The sequence below is a fragment of the Cololabis saira genome, chromosome 13 (assembly GCF_033807715.1).
Source record: "Cololabis saira isolate AMF1-May2022 chromosome 13, fColSai1.1, whole genome shotgun sequence".
Taxonomy (NCBI): Eukaryota; Metazoa; Chordata; class Actinopteri; order Beloniformes; family Belonidae; genus Cololabis; species Cololabis saira.
Genome location: NC_084599.1, coordinates 3,228,523 through 3,249,825, shown reverse-complemented (window position 1 = coordinate 3,249,825; position 21,303 = coordinate 3,228,523). Strand labels below are relative to the sequence as shown.

At 45.3% G+C, this 21,303-nt stretch overlaps 2 non-coding genes across 2 annotated transcripts; both read left to right on the top strand.

Annotated features, from left to right (window-relative positions):
- The first annotated feature begins 10,395 nt into the window (after nt 1–10,395).
- On the top strand, nt 10,396–10,478 carry trnal-uaa (transfer RNA leucine (anticodon UAA)). The gene has a single exon. It is a non-coding gene; the product is annotated as a tRNA-Leu (tRNA).
- A 1,387-nt stretch (nt 10,479–11,865) lies between these two features.
- On the top strand, nt 11,866–11,947 carry trnal-uaa (transfer RNA leucine (anticodon UAA)). The gene has a single exon. It is a non-coding gene; the product is annotated as a tRNA-Leu (tRNA).
- The last annotated feature ends 9,356 nt before the right edge of the window (nt 11,948–21,303 follow it).

Here is a 21,303-nt window from a genome sequence, read left to right as displayed (position 1 = left end):
ACTGGACCACATTACACCAGGAAACTGGACCACATTACACCAGGAAACTGGACCACATTACACCAGGAAACTGGACCACATTACACCAGGAAACTGGACCACATTACACCAGGAAACTGGACCACATTACACCAGGAAACTGGACCATATTACACCAGGAAACTGGACCACATTACACCAGGAAACTGGACCATATTACACCAGGAAACTGGACCATATTACACCAGGAAACTGGACCACATTACACCAGGAAACTGGACCACATTACACCAGGAAACTGGACCATATTACACCAGGAAACTGGACCACATTACACCAGGAAACTGGACCACATTACACCAGGAAACTGGACCACATTACACCAGGAAACTGGACCATATTACACCAGGAAACTGGACCATATTACACCAGGAAACTGGACCACATTACACCAGGAAACTGGACCACATTACACCAGGAAACTGGACCACATTACACCAGGAAACTGGACCATATTACACCAGGAAACTGGACCATATTACACCAGGAAACTGGACCACATTACACCAAGAAACTGGACCACATTACGCCAGGAAACTGGACCACATTACACCAGGAAACTGGACCACATTACACCAGGAAACTGGACCATATTACACCAGGAAACTGGACCATATTACACCAGGAAACTGGACCATATTACACCAGGAAACTGGACCACATTACACCAGGAAACTGGACCACATCACACCAGGAAACTGGACCACATTACACCAGGAAACTGGACCATATTACACCAGGAAACTGGACCATATTACACCAGGAAACTGGACCACATTACACCAGGAAACTGGACCATATTACACCAGGAAACTGGACCATATTACACCAGGAAACTGGACCACATTACACCAAGAAACTGGACCACATTACACCAGGAAACTGGACCACATTACGCCAGGAAACTGGACCACATTACACCAGGAAACTGGACCACATTACACCAGGAAACTGGACCATATTACACCAGGAAACTGGACCACATTACACCAGGAAACTGGACCATATTACACCAGGAAACTGGACCATATTACACCAGGAAACTGGACCACATTACACCAGGAAACTGGACCACATTACACCAGGAAACTGGACCATATTACACCAGGAAACTGGACCATATTACACCAGGAAACTGGACCATATTACACCAGGAAACTGGACCACATTACACCAGGAAACTGGACCATATTACACCAGGAAACTGGACCATATTACACCAGGAAACTGGACCATATTACACCAGGAAACTGGACCATATTACACCAGGAAACTGGACCATATTACACCAGGAAACTGGACCACATTACACCAGGAAACTGGACCACATTACACCAGGAAACTGGACCATATTACACCAGGAAACTGGACCATATTACACCAGGAAACTGGACCACATTACACCAGGAAACTGGACCACATTACACCAGGAAACTGGACCACATTACACCAGGAAACTGGACCACATTACACCAGGAAACTGGACCACATTACACCAGGAAACTGGACCACATTACACCAGGAAACTGGACCATATTACACCAGGAAACTGGACCACATTACACCAGGAAACTGGACCATATTACACCAGGAAACTGGACCATATTACACCAGGAAACTGGACCACATTACACCAGGAAACTGGACCACATTACACCAGGAAACTGGACCACATTACACCAGGAAACTGGACCATATTACACCAGGAAACTGGACCATATTACACCAGGAAACTGGACCACATTACACCAGGAAACTGGACCACATTACACCAGGAAACTGGACCACATTACACCAGGAAACTGGACCATATTACACCAGGAAACTGGACCATATTACACCAGGAAACTGGACCACATTACACCAGGAAACTGGACCACATTACACCAGGAAACTGGACCACATTACACCAGGAAACTGGACCATATTACACCAGGAAACTGGACCATATTACACCAGGAAACTGGACCACATTACACCAAGAAACTGGACCACATTACGCCAGGAAACTGGACCACATTACACCAGGAAACTGGACCACATTACACCAGGAAACTGGACCATATTACACCAGGAAACTGGACCATATTACACCAGGAAACTGGACCATATTACACCAGGAAACTGGACCACATTACACCAGGAAACTGGACCACATCACACCAGGAAACTGGACCATATTACACCAGGAAACTGGACCATATTACACCAGGAAACTGGACCATATTACACCAGGAAACTGGACCACATTACACCAGGAAACTGGACCATATTACACCAGGAAACTGGACCATATTACACCAGGAAACTGGACCACATTACACCAGGAAACTGGACCACATTACACCAGGAAACTGGACCACATTACACCAGGAAACTGGACCACATCACACCAGGAAACTGGACCATATTACACCAGGAAACTGGACCATATTACACCAGGAAACTGGACCATATTACACCAGGAAACTGGACCATATTACACCAGGAAACTGGACCACATTACACCAGGAAACTGGACCATATTACACCAGGAAACTGGACCATATTACACCAGGAAACTGGACCATATTACACCAGGAAACTGGACCACATTACACCAGGAAACTGGACCACATTACACCAGGAAACTGGACCATATTACACCAGGAAACTGGACCACATTACACCAGGAAACTGGACCACATTACACCAGGAAACTGGACCACATTACACCAGGAAACTGGACCATATTACACCAGGAAACTGGACCATATTACACCAGGAAACTGGACCACATTACACCAGGAAACTGGACCACATTACACCAGGAAACTGGACCACATTACACCAGGAAACTGGACCACATTACAACAGGAAACTGGACCATATTACACCAGGAAACTAGACCATATTACACCAGGAAACTGGACCACATTACACCAGGAAACTGGACCACATTACACCAGGAAACTGGACTATATTACACCAGGAAACTGGACCATATTACACCAGGAAACTGGACCATATTACACCAGGAAACTGGACCTTATTACACCAGGAAACTGGACCACATTACACCAGGAAACTGGACCACATTACACCAGGAAACTGGACCATATTACACCAGGAAACTGGACCATATTACACCAGGAAACTGGACCATATTACACCAGGAAACTGGACCATATTACACCAGGAAACTGGACCACATTACACCAGGAAACTGGACCACATTACACCAGGAAACTGGACAATATTACACCAGGAAACTGGACTACATTACACCAGGAAACTGGACCATATTACACCAGGAAACTGGACCACATTACACCAGGAAACTGGACCACATTACACCAGGAAACTGGACCACATTACACCAGGAAACTGGACAATATTACACCAGGAAACTGGACCATATTACACCAGGAAACTGGACCATATTACACCAGGAAACTGGACCATATTACACCAGGAAACTGGACCACATTACACCAGGAAACTGGACCACATTACACCAGGAAACACGACCATATTACACCAGGAAACTGGACCATATTACACCAGGAAACTGGACCACATTACACCAGGAAACTGGACCACATTACACCAGGAAACTGGACAATATTACACCAGGAAACTGGACTACATTACACCAGGAAACTGGACCATATTACACCAGGAAACTGGACCACATTACACCAGGAAACTGGACCACATTACACCAGGAAACTGGACCACATTACACCAGGAAACTGGACAATATTACACCAGGAAACTGGACCATATTACACCAGGAAACTGGACCATATTACACCAGGAAACTGGACCATATTACACCAGGAAACTGGACCATATTACACCAGGAAACTGGACCACATTACACCAGGAAACTGGACCACATTACACCAGGAAACTGGACAATATTACACCAGGAAACTGGACCACATTACACCAGGAAACTGGACCATATTACACCAGGAAACTGGACCATATTACACCAGGAAACTGGACCACATTACACCAGGAAACTGGACCATATTACACCAGGAAACTGGACCACATTACACCAGGAAACTGGACCATATTACACCAGGAAACTGGACCATATTACACCAGGAAACTGGACCACATTACACCAGGAAACTGGACCATATTACACCAGGAAACTGGACCATATTACACCAGGAAGATCCCAGACCCCTGAGCTTCATCTGGATCTGGTTTGTTGTGGTTCCAGAACCAGAACCAAGCAAGGTTCATCAGCGTTCAGTTATTCTGCTCCTCACCGGTGGAACAAACTTCTTGTAGACCTGAGGTCTGGTGCAACTGTAGATCCTTTAAATCAGGATAAAAACATTACTGTTTACTCAAGCGTACTCCTAAATTAAATACTTACTAAATACCTACTGGACTCTACTGCCCTTATCTTTTAATACCTTGTGCTTTTTATTATTTTACCTCTTTTCTTATCATTTTATTTCATTTTATTTGTTATTTATGTTTTAATTGTGTCTTGCCGCTTTTAATGTTGATAAAGCACTTTGAATTACTTTGTGTTGAATTGTGCTTTACAAATAAACTTCCCTTGCCTTTATCACTCAGATCTGGATTGTGAGGTTTTAGATACTTTTTTCTAGTCTGTGTTAACGGTGACTGTTTGACATTATATGAAAGATACTGCGACACATTTTAGCAGACTTAAATGTGTCACAACAACAAAGGTATGAGGCCTCGTCATTTATTTTTGTCACGATGAAAAATCACACGAGTGCAACAAATGAGGAATAAACTATGACATCTGAAGCAAGATGAAGAAAAGAGCCCCTCTAGAAAGAAGCCATATATTCCTAAATCTAGTCAAAATCGTCTTATTTTAAGCAAAGATTTATCTGCCAGTTGGAAAAGAAAGATTTTCTTTTGCTTGAATTCTTAAAATGAGCAAAATTCTCTGAAATAATCTCCTAACTTTTTTGAAAAAAAAAACTTTTGTACTTAGAAAATGAGTTTTTGCAGTAAGAGCTGGTTTAGACTAACGAAGTAACAGATCTGTGTTCTCACCCGGTGATGAAGAGGACGTTTCCTGCAGCTCCTCTGATGCAGCATGCTGCTTTAGCTGAGACCACTCACACACAAACACACAAGCACACATGCACAGGATGAAGTGGAATCCAGTAAGAAAACAGGCGGTGAATTGAAGGAAGTGGAGACTTTGTTCACTTTCCCTGATGGTGGGAGATGTGGCACCAAACTTACATCCACATCATCCTCTCAACGTGGAGGTGGCAAAATTCCACGCTCCTTTCCGTCAGATACATCAAAAAGGCATGAACTAAAACTTTTAAAAGGTCCTCTTCACAAAACATTTACAGGACTGTCTCAGAAAATTAGAATATTGTGATAAAGTCCTTTATTTTCTGTAATGCAAAAATGTCATACATTCTGGATTAGTTACAAATCAACTGAAATATTGCAAGCCTTTTATTATTTTAATTTTGCTGATCATGGCTTACAGCTTAAGAAAACTCAAATATCCTATCTAAAAAAATTTGAATATTCTGGGAATCTTAATCTTAAACTGTAAGCCATAATCAGCAATATTAAAATAATAAAAGGCTTGCAGTATTTCAGTTGATTTGTAATGAATCCAGAATGTATGACATTTTTTTTTTTTTAATTGCATTACAGAAAATAAAGAACTTTATCACAATATTCTAATTTTCTGAGACAGTCCTGTATTATCTCACTCAAATTCAGTCACTTCAGTTTTCATGTAGCGCTCATGTAAGTCCATGAAGTTCCCCCAGACGGAGGAGGGAGGACTGGTTGTCCTGGTACGTTTCCTCCACACCTCCTGGGGTTCAGAGAGCTGGGTAGAGTAGCCAAAAATTGTACTCAAGTAAAAGTACTGTTACTTCAGAATAATATCACTCAAGTAGAAGTAAAAAGTAGTCATCCAAATAATTACTTGAGTAAAAGTAAAAAAGTACTTGGTGAAAAAACTACTCAAGTACTGAGTAACTGTTGAGTAACGTCTGATTTATTTTTTTAACTCGACCATTCAAACAGATAAAAGTACAAAATAATCATCTTCAGGCAAATTAAATCAATAAAATTAATTAAAATTAATAAAAAATAAAAAATAGCTTAAATTAAAATAATCTTAACGTAAATTCAAGTACTTTAATAAATAATACAATAAATAAAATAATAACAGAATAAAAAAATAAATTAACCACAAGTAGTACAAAATTTCAAGCCTTTGTACTTTTCTTTTTTAACCAGGCAGAACTAGAACAAACATGAACTCATAGAAACTCTGTGTGTGTTTGAGTCTGTGTAAATGTGACAAAACATGCAAAAACAAACATTTTTCCCAAAGAATCACCAGTGATGTCATGAGATTGACGCGTACGTGGATAAAAGGGATAAAAGAAAAGTAACAGCTCAACGTAGCCTAATGTAGCGGAGTAAGAGGAACAGTTTCTCCTTCACAAATCTACTCAAGTAAAAGTAAAAAGTATAGTGATTCAAAACTACTCCTAAAAGTACAACATTTCCCAAAATGTACTCAAGTAAATGTAATGGAGTAAATGTAACTCGTTACTACCAGCTCTGGATTTCAGAGAGGTGAGGTTAATTGGGTCATTTCTGTCTGGTAACTGGATCAAATGACAAAAAAGAGATTTGAAATGAGAGAGAATAAATCACCCAACGCATTATAAAATAAATGAACATGGAGTGTAGAACCATTAAAAATGATAGTAATCGTGCAGAAAAGCACAATGACATGCAGACATGAAGTATAAAAGTATAACAACATAAAGTTATCACAAAGTCACACTATAATAGCCACAAAGCATGGATTACAAAACAGCTTTTTATTATTTTACCTCTTTTCTTATCATTTTATTTCATTTTATTTGTTATTTAAGCGTACTCTTAAAAACGTTTTGAAAACCGTGCAAAGTTATGGATGAGCCCTCAATGCAGGCATTGTGACGTAGAATTGTTAAATTGGTTTGATTCCTTTTTTTTAATTATTTATCATTTTTATTTTTCAAAATGAAGACAGAAACAATATAAAAAAAAAAGGTTAACAACACCACATTTCACATAATCAAAAAGAGAAACATTACAATGACACAAAAAAAAAAAGACAAGGGGGTGGGGGGAAGGGTTGGTACAGATAAACTTTAGGAATGATGGAGCCTCTAGCGTCAGTTCAGGTCCAGCTCTAAAAGAACAATAAGTCAAATAAAATAAGAAGCATTTGACCAACACAACAGGTCATATTATTATTCCATTATTCTCAAGTTTGATTCACCGCACGAATCGGCACAGATTACTTTCTAATACTGTATTTGACCCGGTCTTTGTACGTTTTGACCGTATAGAAACGTAACTCTCGTCAGTTCTATGAAATAAAACCTGGAAACAGACATTGTGGCATAGAAATGTCAAATTGGTTTAATTCACTGTACGAATTGTTACAGATTACTTTGTAATACTGTATTTGACCCGGTCTTTGTACGTTTTGACCGTATAGAAACGTAATTCTTGCCATTGTAAGAATGACATGTACCTGCTGGATCTACTGCCCTTACTGACTAACAACTTGTGCTTTTTATTATTTTACCTCTTTTCTTATCATTTTATTTGTTATTTACTGTTTAATTGTGTCTTGCTGCTTTTAATGTTGATGTGAAGCACTTTGAATTACCTTGTGGTTAATTGTGCTCTACAAATAAACTTGCCTTGCCAGCAGATAGCAGATAACAACAAACACTCAGAATGACGACAGATGCAGATCATTGATCCAACAGGATGTCAGCAGCGGCTCCGGTTGGCAGCCCGTGATTTACGGCTCCACCACTGTGTGGAGGCACAGAGTGGCCCTGGCGCTCCTGGAAAGGCTGCTGTAACCCTGAACGAGGACCAGCAGGGGTCGCTGTGGAGCTGCGCGGGTGACGCCAGTGATGCGCGTTGGTCTGTAGGCGGCGCTGCATCCCTGCATCGTCCACAAACACGCAGTGTCTTGAAACAAGGTTCAGTCAGGGCTGAGCTTGGCTTTCTATTTTAGATCTGTGTGTGTGTGTGTGTGTGTGTGTGTGTGTGTGTGTGTGTGTGTGTGTGTGTGTGTGTGTGTGTGTGTGTGTGTGTGTGTGTGTGTGTGTGTGTGTGTGTGTGTGTGTGTGTGTGAGAGCTGTGGAGGGAGAAGAAAACACAGGCAGGGACTGTGGCACCAGAGGGGAATGTAGGTCACGCTACTTAAGAGGGCGGAAGAAGTGAAGTTAATGGAGATAGAGAGAGACAAGATGGAGGAGGACAAGACACCCAGCCTCCCAGAGTCCCTAACGTGGCCAGCGGCGAATGAACAGAGCCAGAGAGACAGAAAGAGTTGCAGAGCAATAAAGAAGAAATCTGAGTCAATCACGTGTCGCCTGTAAGTGACCAATCGGCAGCAGCTAGTGCAGCGGGAGGCTCCGCCCCCTCCGCCCTGTCTCCTTCCTCAAAGATATGACCTACATACTAAATCTGCCAAACTGCTGAAAACTCAGACAAACTGCTCCTTCTGAGTGGGTGAGCATGGAGTTGAAGTCATGGGGAATGTTAGATAAGTAGTGAAAACCACGGGGCTGCCGAAGCTTCACCTCTACCTGTTCGTACAGCAGCCACTGAGCCACACTCATTTTCAGCCATGTGATTTTAATCTCTGGTGCCTTTAGAGTATCCTTGCACCATGCAAAATCTTGTAGTAGTTTCAAAAAAGACGAATCCCAAGAATCCCAAGCAGAGGCTCTTTCTGAACACTGGTGCGTTCTGTTTAGCCGCCGTCCTGGAGGCTTGACGATGGGATCATGAACACACAATTCCTGTTGCCAGTCAGACACGTGTTTTCAAGGTTTTAACATTAGGTAAATGAACTGACACCTCAGTCCTCCCAAGCATGTTTGAGTCAGAACCAGAGCAGCTGAGCTGAGCATCTCTGCTAAACACCATTCTCATTACCTGCTATCCTGTATCTTTACACATTGTCATCTTTCAGTCACTCATTGTCTACACACACCCCCTCTAATAGGTGTAGCTGTGACAGACCATACATGCTTGACTCTGGTCACTGCACCCACAATGTTTGCATTAAAATGTACACACACGGTGGTTACCAACACATCACACACAGTTTATTCAACATTTGCAGTCCAGCACCAACATTCCCGTTTATTGTTTCCACAAATGCACCGGTGTACTGGGCCTTATTCAGAGTAAGCATGGATCTTACTTTGCAGATGTTGATGTCTTTGCTAGTAACACTGCTGATTTGCTGCACTCAGTCTTAGATTCAGTCGCTCCTTTGAAAAGGAGGGTTTCCAACCACAGGAGCTTAACTCCCTGGTATAATTCAGATATCCGCATGCTGAAACAAAACATGCGTAAAATGGAAAGGAAGTGGTACTCTTGTAAGTCTGTAGATACCTATCGTGAATGGAAAGATAATCTAATGGTATATAAAAGAAGCAATTCACAAAGCCAGAACACCTTATTATTCAACGTTGATAGAGGATAACAAAAGTAACCCATGTTTTCTGTTCAGCACTGTAGCCAGGCTGACAAAGAGTCACAACTCTGTGGAGCCGTGCATTCCTGCAGATCTCAGTAGTGAGGACTTTATGAGCTTCTTTAACAGTAAAATCACGAGAATTAGAGAAGAAATCAACCAGCCGGTTGTGGGCGTTTCTTCAGCTTTAGCGACTTCCCTAGGCTCTGACTTGACTCTAGACTGTTTTGATCCTATAGACCTCCCTGAGCTGACCTCAAGCTGAGCGGCTCTGTGTTTACAGAGAACAATAAGGATGTCTCCCGGGTGCACCAGGGCTGACCCAAAGACGGTGGAAAAAATGACCCTGCACATACAACTTTCCCTGTTTTAACACACATGATTTACGTAAATGTTGTTATCAAGGTCTCCACAACTCTATTAAGGACCCTGCCACTGGTATCAGGGTGCGATGAAACAGGAAAACATCTCAACAGATGGATGTGAGGGGGAAAGGAGGTAACAACGAAAAACAATAAACATTTGGTAGTTTCATTGTTCAAGTGCAGTCCACAATCATCTGAACATCAACTCTGTATCCTTCAGGATTAGTGTTTGAAATGGTCTGTGTGGAAATGAATAATGACACAGTAGAAAAAAAGAAACAGAAAGAGAATATAGAGTGAGAATAGAGATAATAATAACAATGATAATAATAATAATGGTAATAATAATAATACATTGTATTTAAAGGTGCCTTTCTTTGCACTCAAGGTCGCCGTACCGATAAAGAAAGAAGTTGGATTAACAAAAACACCTTTCTGGACAAATCTCTTACCACCAGGATGGCCGAGTGGTTAAGGCGTTGGACTTAAGATCCAATGAGCAAATGCTCACGTGGGTTTGAACCCCACTCCTGGTAAATACAGGTGTGTTTGGTCAGTGGTTCCCAAAGAGAGTCATTCAAGGTGTGGTTTGACTGCTTGGTTGGCCCTGCATGCTTGAGGGCCAACCAACATGACATCTAATTGAAACATTGCCCTTTTTTGTCCAAAAGCATTATGTTAGTGGTCACTTAAATGATTTGTTTCTTTATTTGATTTTAGAGACCGGATCCCCTTATCAAAGGGGATCCGGTTTGGGAACCTCAGGATTTCATCTCTGCTTTTTGCGGATGACGTTGTCCTGTTGGCTTCATCGGACCGGGACCTTCAGCATGTGCTGGGGCGGTTTGAGGCCGAGTGCGACGCGGCAGGGATGAGAATCAGCACCTCCAAAACCGAGGCCATGGTTCTCCACCAGGAAAGGGTGGCATGCCTTCTCCGGGTGGGGGGAGAAGTCCTGCCTCAGGTGGAGGAGTTCAAGTATCTCGGGGTCTTGTTCACGAGTGAGGGAACGATGGAGCGTGAGATTGACAGACAGATCGGTGCAGCGTCCAGTTATGCGGTCGATGTACCTGACCGTCGTGGTGAAGAAGGAGCTGAGTCGAAAGGCGAAGCTCTCGATTTACCGGTCAATCTACGCACCTACCCTCACCTATGGTCATGAACTTTGGGTAGTGACCGAAAGGACAAGATCGCGGATACAAGCGGCCGAGATGAGTTTCCTCCACAGGGTGGCTGGACGCTCCCTTAGAGATGAGTTTCCTCCGCAGGGTGGCTGGACACTCCCTTAGAGATAGGGTGAGGAGTTCGGTCACCCGGGAGGAGTTCGTAGTCGAGCCGCTGCTCCTTCACATTGAGAGGAGTCAGCTGAGGTGGCTTGGGCATCTGTACCGGATCCTCCTGGACGCCTCCCTAGGGAGGTGTTCCAGGCATGTCCCTCCTCCCTAGGGAGGTGTTCCAGGCATGTCAGTCCTCCCTAGGGAGGTGTTCCAGGCATGTCCCTCCTCCCTAGGGAGGTGTTCCAGGCATGTCCCTCCTCCCTAGGGAGGTGTTCCAGGCATGTCCCACCAGGAGGAGACCCTGGCCTGGGAACGCCTCGGACTCCCCTGGAAGAACTGGAGGAAGAGCTGGAGGAAGAGATGGAGGAAGAGATGGAGGAAGAGATGGAGGAAGAGATGGAGGAAGAGCTGGAGGAAGAGATGGAAGAAGAGCTGGAGGAAGAGATGGAGGAAGAGATGGAGGAAGTGTCTGGGGTGAAGGAAGTCTGGGCATCTCTGTTGAGACTGCTGCCCCCGTGACCCGGTTCCGGATAAGTGGTGGAAAATGGATGGATGGGTTTTAACATGAAAACAGTTGTTTTTGTGTCTGTTATTGTATCTCAGACTAGAATCAGATTAATGCAGAAAACCAAACACATTCTCTATCACCAGGATGGCCGAGTGGTTAAGGCGTTGGACTTAAGATCCAATGAGCAAATGCTCACGCGGTTCAAACCCCACTCCTGGTAAATACGGGTGCATTTGATTAGATCAATGGGTCCAAAGAGAGTCATTGCAGGCTGCTCAACCAACTTGGTATTATAACATTTTTCAAGTCAAAACATTTTTCTCTGATTGGCACGACAATACTGGACCAGATCAACCTACCCCTAAACTTAGGATATGTACCACAGGTTTTCAAAGTTGCAGTAATTAAACCTTTACTTAAAAAAGCATCTCTACTTCTCCCCTCTGTGGGGTTGCTGGCGGCCTGGGTTCCGGGTTCTTCCGTGTCGGCCTCTGGTCTCGCGGGTGGAGGGGTTGTTCCCCCCCCTCCCCCACTATAGATACACTTCAGGTGGAGCTTTGTTTGGTTTATTACACACACACACACACACACACACACACACACACACACACACACACACACACACACACACACACACACGCATGATCATATACATACACGCATACACACACATAGACATACACACTGGCTTGTTCACCTGCATGCTTGCTCTGTAGTTTTTGGGGTTAGGTAGCGGTAGCGGTAGCTTAGCTCAGACTGCGATCAGATCTCAAGATTTGGGTCGATTGCTGTTCGTGTTTTGGACGGCTCCGTGCCGGTTTGGTGTTTTGTTTGTGGTTTTTTGTTGCAGATTTCTAGTGCTTGTCGTGTGTCTCTGTGTGTTCCTGCTTCCTGGATTGGTAGTGGATGTCGTCACCCCCCAAAGCATTTTAGGAAGGGATTAGATGGTGTTGCGATGGCTTCCAGTGCAACGGTGAGAAACGTTGTTGTTGTTTTCGATCAGGATTTGTCGTGTAAACTGTATATTAATCAGATTTGTAAAATAGCGTTAGGGGTTTGCGTTCTTTTCTGGAGAAAAGAAAAGGCGATTCATGCTCGAAAACCCTCCAATGTGGCTGAATTGCAACAATTTCATTGTTATCGTCGTCTCTAGTTGATTCTTTGTTTAGTTTCCGGATTTTCCAGTCACAGTGAACAATGGCGACCGAGAGAAAACCGGAACCGGAAATGCGTTGCTACCAAGCAAACCAATCACAGCCCTCTCGGTCTGCGTTGGGTCTGCGTCGCCTCGACGCGTAGTTACATTTTTTGGGAGGTGCAGGTCAGGCTACACTGTAGGCTACGGCATAGCTTTAACGCAGAACCATAATTCAGCCTTTAATCTCGTCCTCCACTCAGTCCATCTTGAACACTGGAACTAGTATAGCTACTAGTACGTGTTATTTCTTGTCAAGCTTTCCCTCCAGTCTTGTTGAGAGTGACTGCATCATGTTCTGGATGAGGGGACGACATGTAGTCAGACCTTGTGTGGCAGTAGGCTTTAAACTCTCATCCGAAAGGTTATTCAAATCACTTTTCAACTGGACAGTGGTGGGAGCCAGGTACCCAAGGAAGGTGTTTTTCTCCTACTGAAGGATGCAGGTGCAGGTGATAAGGGCTGCATTACACTCACAAACCTGTGTATGAAGTCAATTTCTTCCAGAGTGAATCGACGAAGACCAAACTCATGGCAGACTGTGTGCAGAAGGAGTGTGTCATATGCAGGAGTAGGATCCAAGGACAGACTGCTGGCCTGGGGAGTTAAGGTGGCTGTGGCAGGGTGGAGGAGCTGCAGCCACTCAGGCTGATTAGGGCACAGGTGGGCCCAATCAGCCTCTCCACTCTGCCAGCCTTCATAAGGCATGGCTGCCCAGCAGCAAGGGCTCCTGAGAAGCTGTGTGAAGGTGCTTCCGCACGTGTTGGCGGTGTTTTATGGTCTAATAAAAGGGTCTGCACGAAACTCTGTGTCTCTCCATCCTTCGGTCGGGCCCCCGTGGCATCCCACCACTGCTACATCTGGCACCCATCGTGGGGCGCGAAGGATGGAGGAGAGAGGCATGGAGCGGACCCTGGACACGCTCGCCCGGGCCATGGCGGGCATGGCGGCCGCCTTCCAGGACCAGGGCGAGCGGCAGCTGGCCGCCATAGAAGCCCTGGTGGCCGTGGGGCGACCCACCCGTGCACCCCGTCTGAGGGCCGCCGCAGCAACGCGGGAGGAGCTGGCGGCGCCGCAGCTGAGAGGCCGGGAGGCAGAAGCTGCGGGCCGCCAAGCGACGGCTCCCGAGGCGGCGGGACCCGCGGAGCGACCCATTCCTGCACCCCGTCTGAGGTTCGCCGCGGCAGCGCTGGTGGCGCTGCAGCCGACCGGCCGTGAGGCAGTGGCTGCAGGCCACCAGGCGAAGGCTCCCGGGACGGAGGCGGAGGCGGAGTTGGCGGGGAAGGCGGCTTCGGAGGCGCAGCCGCCAGCGACGGCGGGTCCCGCGACGGCGGGTCCCGCGGAGACGGGGCCGGACCTGCGGCCAGAGCAGAGTGTGGGGGAAGAGGCGGTCCTGGAGGCGGACCAGCAGCCCGCGCAGGGCTGCGTCGCGGAGGTGAAGGAGGCAGTCGTGCGCGCACCGGGTGGCCGAGGCCACCATGGGCCCGGCCCCGAGCGCATCCTCCACGGCGGGCGGGCCGACGCCGGGGGCGACCACCCCGACCGTTCTGCGGCTCAGGCCGACGCCGGGGGCGACCACTCGACCAGGAAGCCCGGAGGGTTCCTCTCCCGCTCCGAGGGGGCGGGGGGGGGGGAGTAGGCTCGGCCGGACGGACCCCGGCTCGAGGTTGGCGTTGGGGGTGTGTGGCAGGGTGGAGGAGCTGCAGCCACTCAGGCTGATTAGGGCACAGGTGGGCCCAATCAGCCTCTCCACCCTGCCACAGTGGCTATGTGAGACAGTCGCTGCATGGAGAAGAACATAGAGTTCCAACGGATGTCGTTTGGAGTGACAACAAAATCTGAGGCTTTCGGACTTCGTTTTACTCTGTTCCACAGAGGTGATGCTTTTGAAAACACAGGCCTCGCTAGTGCTTTGTACTGGTTATCAGTTACTTTTCTGTGTCTTTGGCAACTAGATTTAAGGTGTGAGCCATGCATCTTCTGTGAGGGGGAAGATAAGGATCCTGTAAATCTGATAGAGGTGCAGGCTCAATCCCATCATCATCATCTTCACCCGAGCTCTCACTAACAGGGGCAGCTTCTGATTCATTATCTTCAGTTGCTTCAGCAGCTGCTGCATTAGCAACAGTGACACTCTCTCCAAAACAGTTAAATGCCTTAACAAAATTTGAGGCATTGTCAGTCACTGTGCACACAATCTTGTTTTGAATTTTGAATTCCTTATACACATCTGCCAACACCTTTGCCAGCACATTATGTGTGTGTTCTCCTTCGACGGCATGCAAGGGCTGCTGATCTCCTGTGTGATACATCTTTTTTTTTTACAAGCCAGTGAATGGCAATGCCCATAAATCCTTTGTTGACAGCTGACCAGCAGTCTGCTGTTGTGCATACACAGTCAATATCAGCAAGTTCAGCTTTTAGGTTAGTGATAACCTCATTATATTCTTTGTTTAACAGTCCCTTCTTGAAGGCACACGTCTGCTTTGTTGCAAACCAGTCACTAGCTTGATGAAGGAGGGTTTTTCAACGTTACCCAGAGACTGTAAATCTCCAACAATGTAGTCCATTATCAATGTGTCTACCTGTTGCTGGGAAATCAACCCCCTGAAGGAGCAGCAGTGGGACTGGGGTCGTTTGGTACTGTTGGGTCTTCTTGGTCTTTCCTGATTACTTTTTTTGATGTTCGAGGACTTGGAGACTTTCTAACACTGGACAGATGCTTTAACTCCACATGACGTCTCAAATTTGAACCTGACCGGTCGACGTTCGCACTAGTTTTCTCAGCGCAGGTGGACATCATTTGCACAGAAACGTTAGATTTTTACCGTCCGACTCTTTGGGAGATGATAAAATTCACACAGATAATGATAAGCGGATCATCATCTGATCATTGCTGATCATGGCTTACAGCTTAAGAAAATTCAAATATCCTATCTCAAAAAATTTTAATATTCTGGGAATCTTAATCTTAAACTGTAAGCCATAATCAGCAATATTAAAATAACAAAAGGCTTGCAATATTTCAGTTGATTTGTAATGAATCCAGAATGTATGACATTTTTGTTTTTTAATTGCATTACAGAAAATAAAGAACTTTATCACAATATTCAAATTTTCTGAGACAGTCCTGTATATAGGATCGGAGCAGGGGTCTGGTTCGCGTTGCCAGCAGTAAGTCAGACTTGTTCCCGGTGCATGTTGGACTCCGGCAGGGCTGCCCTTTGTCACCGGTCCTGTTCATCATTTTTATGGACAGGATTTCGAGGCGCAGCCAGGGGCCGGAGGGGATCCGGTTTGGGAACCACAGGATTTCATCTCTGCTTTTTGCAGATGATGTTGTCCTGTTGGCTTCATCAGACCGGGACCTTCAGCATGTGCTGGGGCGGTTTGAGGCCGAGTGCGACGCGGCAGGGATGAGAATCAGCACCTCCAAGACCGAGGCCATGGTTCTCCACCGGGAAAGGGTGGTGTTCCTTCTCCGGGTGGGTGGAGAAGTCCTGCCTCAGGTGGAGGAGTTCAAGTATCTCGGGGTCTTGTTCACGAGTGAGGGAACGATGGAGCGTGAGATTGACAGACGGATCGGTGCAGCGTCCGCAGTTATGCGGTCGATGTACCGGACCGTCGTGGTGAAGAAGGAGCTGAGTCGAAAGGCGAAGCTCTCGATTTACCGGTCAATCTACGCACCTACCCTCACCTATGGTCATGAACTTTGGGTAGTGACCGAAAGGACAAGATCGCGGATACAAGCGGCCGAGATGAGTTTCCTCCGCAGGGTGGCTGGACGCTCCCTTAGAGATGAGTTTCCTCCGCAGGGTGGCTGGACACTCCCCTAGAGATGAGTTTCCTCCGCAGGGTGGCTGGACGCTCCCTTAGAGATGAGTTTCCTCCACAGGGTGGCTGGACGCTCCCCTAGAGATGAGTTTCCTCCTCATGGTGGCTGGACGCTCCCTTAGAGATAGGGTGAGGAGTTCGGTCACCCGGGAGGAGCTCGGAGTCGAGCCGCTGCTCCTTCACATTGAGAGGAGTCAGCTGAGGTGGCTTGGACATCTGTACCGGATCCTCCTGGATCCTCCCTAGGGAGGTGTTCCAGGCATGTCCCTCCTCCCTAGGGTGGTGTTCCAGGCATGTCCCTCCTCCATAGGGAGGTGTTCCAGGCATGTCCCACCAGGAGGAGACCCTGATCTGGGAACGCCTCGGACTCCCCTGGAAGAGCTGGAGGAAGAGATGGAGGAAGAGCTGGAGGAAGAGATAGAGGAAGAGCTGGAGGAAGAGATGGAGGAAGAGCTGGAGGAAGAGATAGAGGAAGAGCTGGAGGAAGAGATGGAGGAAGAGCTGGAGGAAGAGATAGAGGAAGAGCTGGAGGAAGAGCTGGAGGAAGAGATGGAGGAAGAGATGGAGGAAGAGATGGAGGAAGTGTCTAGGGTGAAGGAAGTCTGGGCATCTCTGTTGAGACTGCTGCCCCCGTGACCCGGTTCCGGATAAGTGTTGGAAAATGGATGGATGGGTTTTAACATGAAAACAGTTGTTTTTGTGTCTGTTATTGTATCTCAGACTAGAATCAGATTAATGCAGAAAACCAAACACATCCTCTTTCCGTTGTACAGCACATTTGAACTTTATTTCAGTTCCGTCAAAACACTTGACTGTATGCACGTTGACGGGTACACGCAGGTGATGTGGAGTTCACTGGACATCTTATTGTGGCTCAGGTTCACATCCTACATATCCTGATTGGGCGACACCACCGTACCAACCGAGCCGTGGCAGCTCCATCTGCTCTTGTCCAGGTGGCGGAAAAGTGGCACGCAGATAAACTGCCCTCCACCTCGGACACAAAAAGAACACCGTGGTGGTAAAAGTGCAGATAAAGAGAGGCATCGTTTAAAAATGTGATGACTGATAACAACACAGCTCTGCCCTGACATATACATCCTGCGTTGCTGTTGACAACACAAGGACTAACGGTTAAGAAATTAATACATAAAAATGATGAAGAGGGCAAAAAAAAGGTTCACATTTATTTCAATTCTTTTTTTTTCATGATCCTTCAGAGGCTAAATGTGTACAATAAAGAAATAAGTGAAACCTAATGAAACGGTGAAGTCAGTTTAACGAATAAAAGACCAAGACAGAACAGGTTTATTGTTTCTTCTGCTGCCAGAACTGAGCTGCTTTTGTTTGTCGGAGGAATGACTGTATTTTACTGTCATAAATGTATTCAGAGCGAGGAGTAAGTGTGGGGGTGAGTCTGGCATTGCAGAATTATAAAGAAAACCAACATGCCATCCTTTCTGTGATACCACAGAGCTGGTTGCCATGGGAATGCTGCAGGGAGCTCCTCATGCTCCCACCAATAGGCTTCAGTGATTTGTTACCCAGGGAGACCTGGCTTGTTGCCTTGGAGAACACAGAGAACACAGGCTGTGTGCTCTAACTCAGATGAAGAGTTGTTTCTGCTTGACTAAAGCACTTGCTGCTGAAAGTCACCCGTTTAGGATTAAATGTGTGAGCCAGGCGAGACTGTGGTCATTAAAAACTGGATATAAGCCTCAAAAATGGCTCGTTTTCATTTTTCTTTTCTTAAATCTACATTTTTTTACAATGATTAAAACACAACATGGTCAGATATTCCGATAAGTAATTAGAGGTAACTGTGAATAGTTACTAATTTGAAGAATATCCCATCCCAGTATCCTATTTAAATGTTTTCAGTATCATATCTGGTACACCTGTGAAAATCCCCCCAGTCTGGTGTGAAGCACCAAGCAACGGCAAACTGGCAGCATCTTTATGAAAGACATGTCCACCTCTCATTTACAGCCTCTTCAAAGCAGCAAGAAGAAAAGACAATATTGTACTGACTACTTACAGAAACAGGAAAACCACCCATTACACCAGCATTAAAAATCAACTTTAAAATAATAAGGAGGAGGGATTTACTTTTTTTTGATCGATCAAATTCCTGGAAGCTTTCGGATGGGCAGAGCTAATGGCCCATGAGCACACACAACTCCTGCTGCCAGTTACACGCACGGATTTGAGCCATTTCAGCCCATTACCAGCACTCTGTTCTCAACACTTCCTGTGAGTGACCTCAGCGCCTCCAAATCGTCCGTACATGTCTGAGCCAGATTTGGGCTGTTTAAAAGTATACAGTACAAGCAGGGGTCTCCAACCCTGGTCCTCAAGATCACCTATCCAGCATGTTTTATGTTCCCCTTCTTCAGCACAGCATGATACAAGGAGCTGTGTCAACAACAGAACTGTCCAGACCTTGATGACAAGCTGGTGATGGCCATTCATTTGAATGAGGTGTGATGATGCAGGGTAGAATCTAAAATAGGGGTAGGGAACCCTTGTCCTAGAGCAGTGTTTCCCAACCCTGGTCCTCGAGGCGCACTGTCCTGCATGTTTTAATGTATTATTTAGACACTCTGGAATGATGAACTAACAGGATCACCCTATGATGCACTTGTTTTCTTTTCTTTTGGTTTAAATGTCCAGAGCTAATACCTGTTTTCACCTTTGTCTTTTATGTCCAGCGTTCATGTGAAGCTGCCATTTTCAGCATTACAGACCTTTTAGTATGGAGCTAGAACAGTCTCAAAAGTGACAAATGCACACGCCGATCCACAAATGCACAGGACAAGAGTAACAAATGCACAGGATAAGAGCCACAAATGCACACGATAAGAGTCACAAATGCACAGGATAAGAGTCACAAATGCACAGGATAAGAGTCACAAATGCACAGGACAAGAGTAACAAATGCACAGGATAAGAGTCACAAATGCACAGGATAAGAGCCACAAATGCACAGGATAAGAGTCACAAATGCACAGGATAAGAGTCACAAATGCACAGGATAAGAGTCACAAATGCACAGGACAAGAGTCACAAATGCACAGACCAATTCACAAATGCACAGAACAATTCACAAATGCACAGACCAATTCACAAATGCACAGAACAATTCACACGTGCGTAGGACAAGATACATGAATGTATTTTTTATGCACACACAAATATAACCTGATTTATTTTTTGTCTGTGAGCTGCGCTGGATTCGCATGTGACAAAAGTGATTCAATATTTGGTAGTAGTTTAATAAACCAGCTGGTGGAATAAAGATAAATAAACAAAACATCAACATGGGATGAAGAGGAGATCACTGCTCTGCTTGTGATCTCGTAAAGAAAACGGAGGAGGTTTGTCGGGCCGTTCAGCCAGAGCCGTCGGGAGACTGGAGAGCTCTTAGTCCTGCCGATGCAGGATTGAGTCACGTCAGGGGAGTCTCAAAAGTCTCAAACGTCACACACAAATGAAGCGCTTGAATCACTTTTGTCACACGCAAATCCAGCTCAGCTCACAGACAAAAAACGTTTGTAAATCAGGTTATATTTGTGTGTGCATCAAAAATACATTTGTGTATCTTGTCCTACGCACGTTTGAATTGTTCTGTCCATTCGTGAATCGGTCTGTGCATTTGTGAATCTTGTCCTGTGCATTTGTGGTTCAGCGTGTGCATTTGTCACTTTTGTGACTGTTCTAGCTCCATATTTAATACCTCATATTTTGGTGTTTCTGGTCAAATGAGTCTAAATACAAACGCCTTATACAAACGGATCTGAAAGGTGAAGAAGTCTGGATTAGTGGGAAAAAATAAATACGCGCAAATAATTAGGGGAAACTTCAGTTTTATTTATGTAGCGCCGAATCCGGACGAATATCCTCTCAAGGTTCTCCATGACCCATGCAGAGGAGAGTAAAGTTGTCCAGAGTTTGTGTTTCAACAGTTTATAAGGGAAACCTTCAGAGATAAGGATTCTAAGAAAAGACTGCACCAAGATGATGAATAACACCACATGATGAATTATGGATAAGAAGACCATCTGGAGATGCAAATGAAACCCTACTAATTCACCAAGGACTTCACCTGAGTTAAGGACAGCGCTGCGGTGCAGGAGGAAATATCAACTGTTGCTCGTGACAGTCTCCCGGGGAAACGCAGCTTTAGTGAGGATTGAAAATTATTTCATTCAGAAGTGAGGCCTACTGAAGTGGGTGGCATATGACTCAGAGTTTATACCGTCAGGTTTAGATAAGTGAATTAGGTAATGGGCACATAATGGTATAACAGCATATTGCACTATAGCTGATGAGAACGGCTTAGAGTCTTTTACTTACATCTCAAATAAATACAGATTTGGAAGAGAAGATATGTTCAGATATTTCCAGGTCAGAGACAATTAGACAATATTGAATTCAACTTGATTAATATCTTTACTGATGCATATAAGGCTAGAGACAGTAAACATCTAATATCACAAATTTATAAAAGATTACAAAGCTCCAAAAACCATTCCACTTTCCAGGTC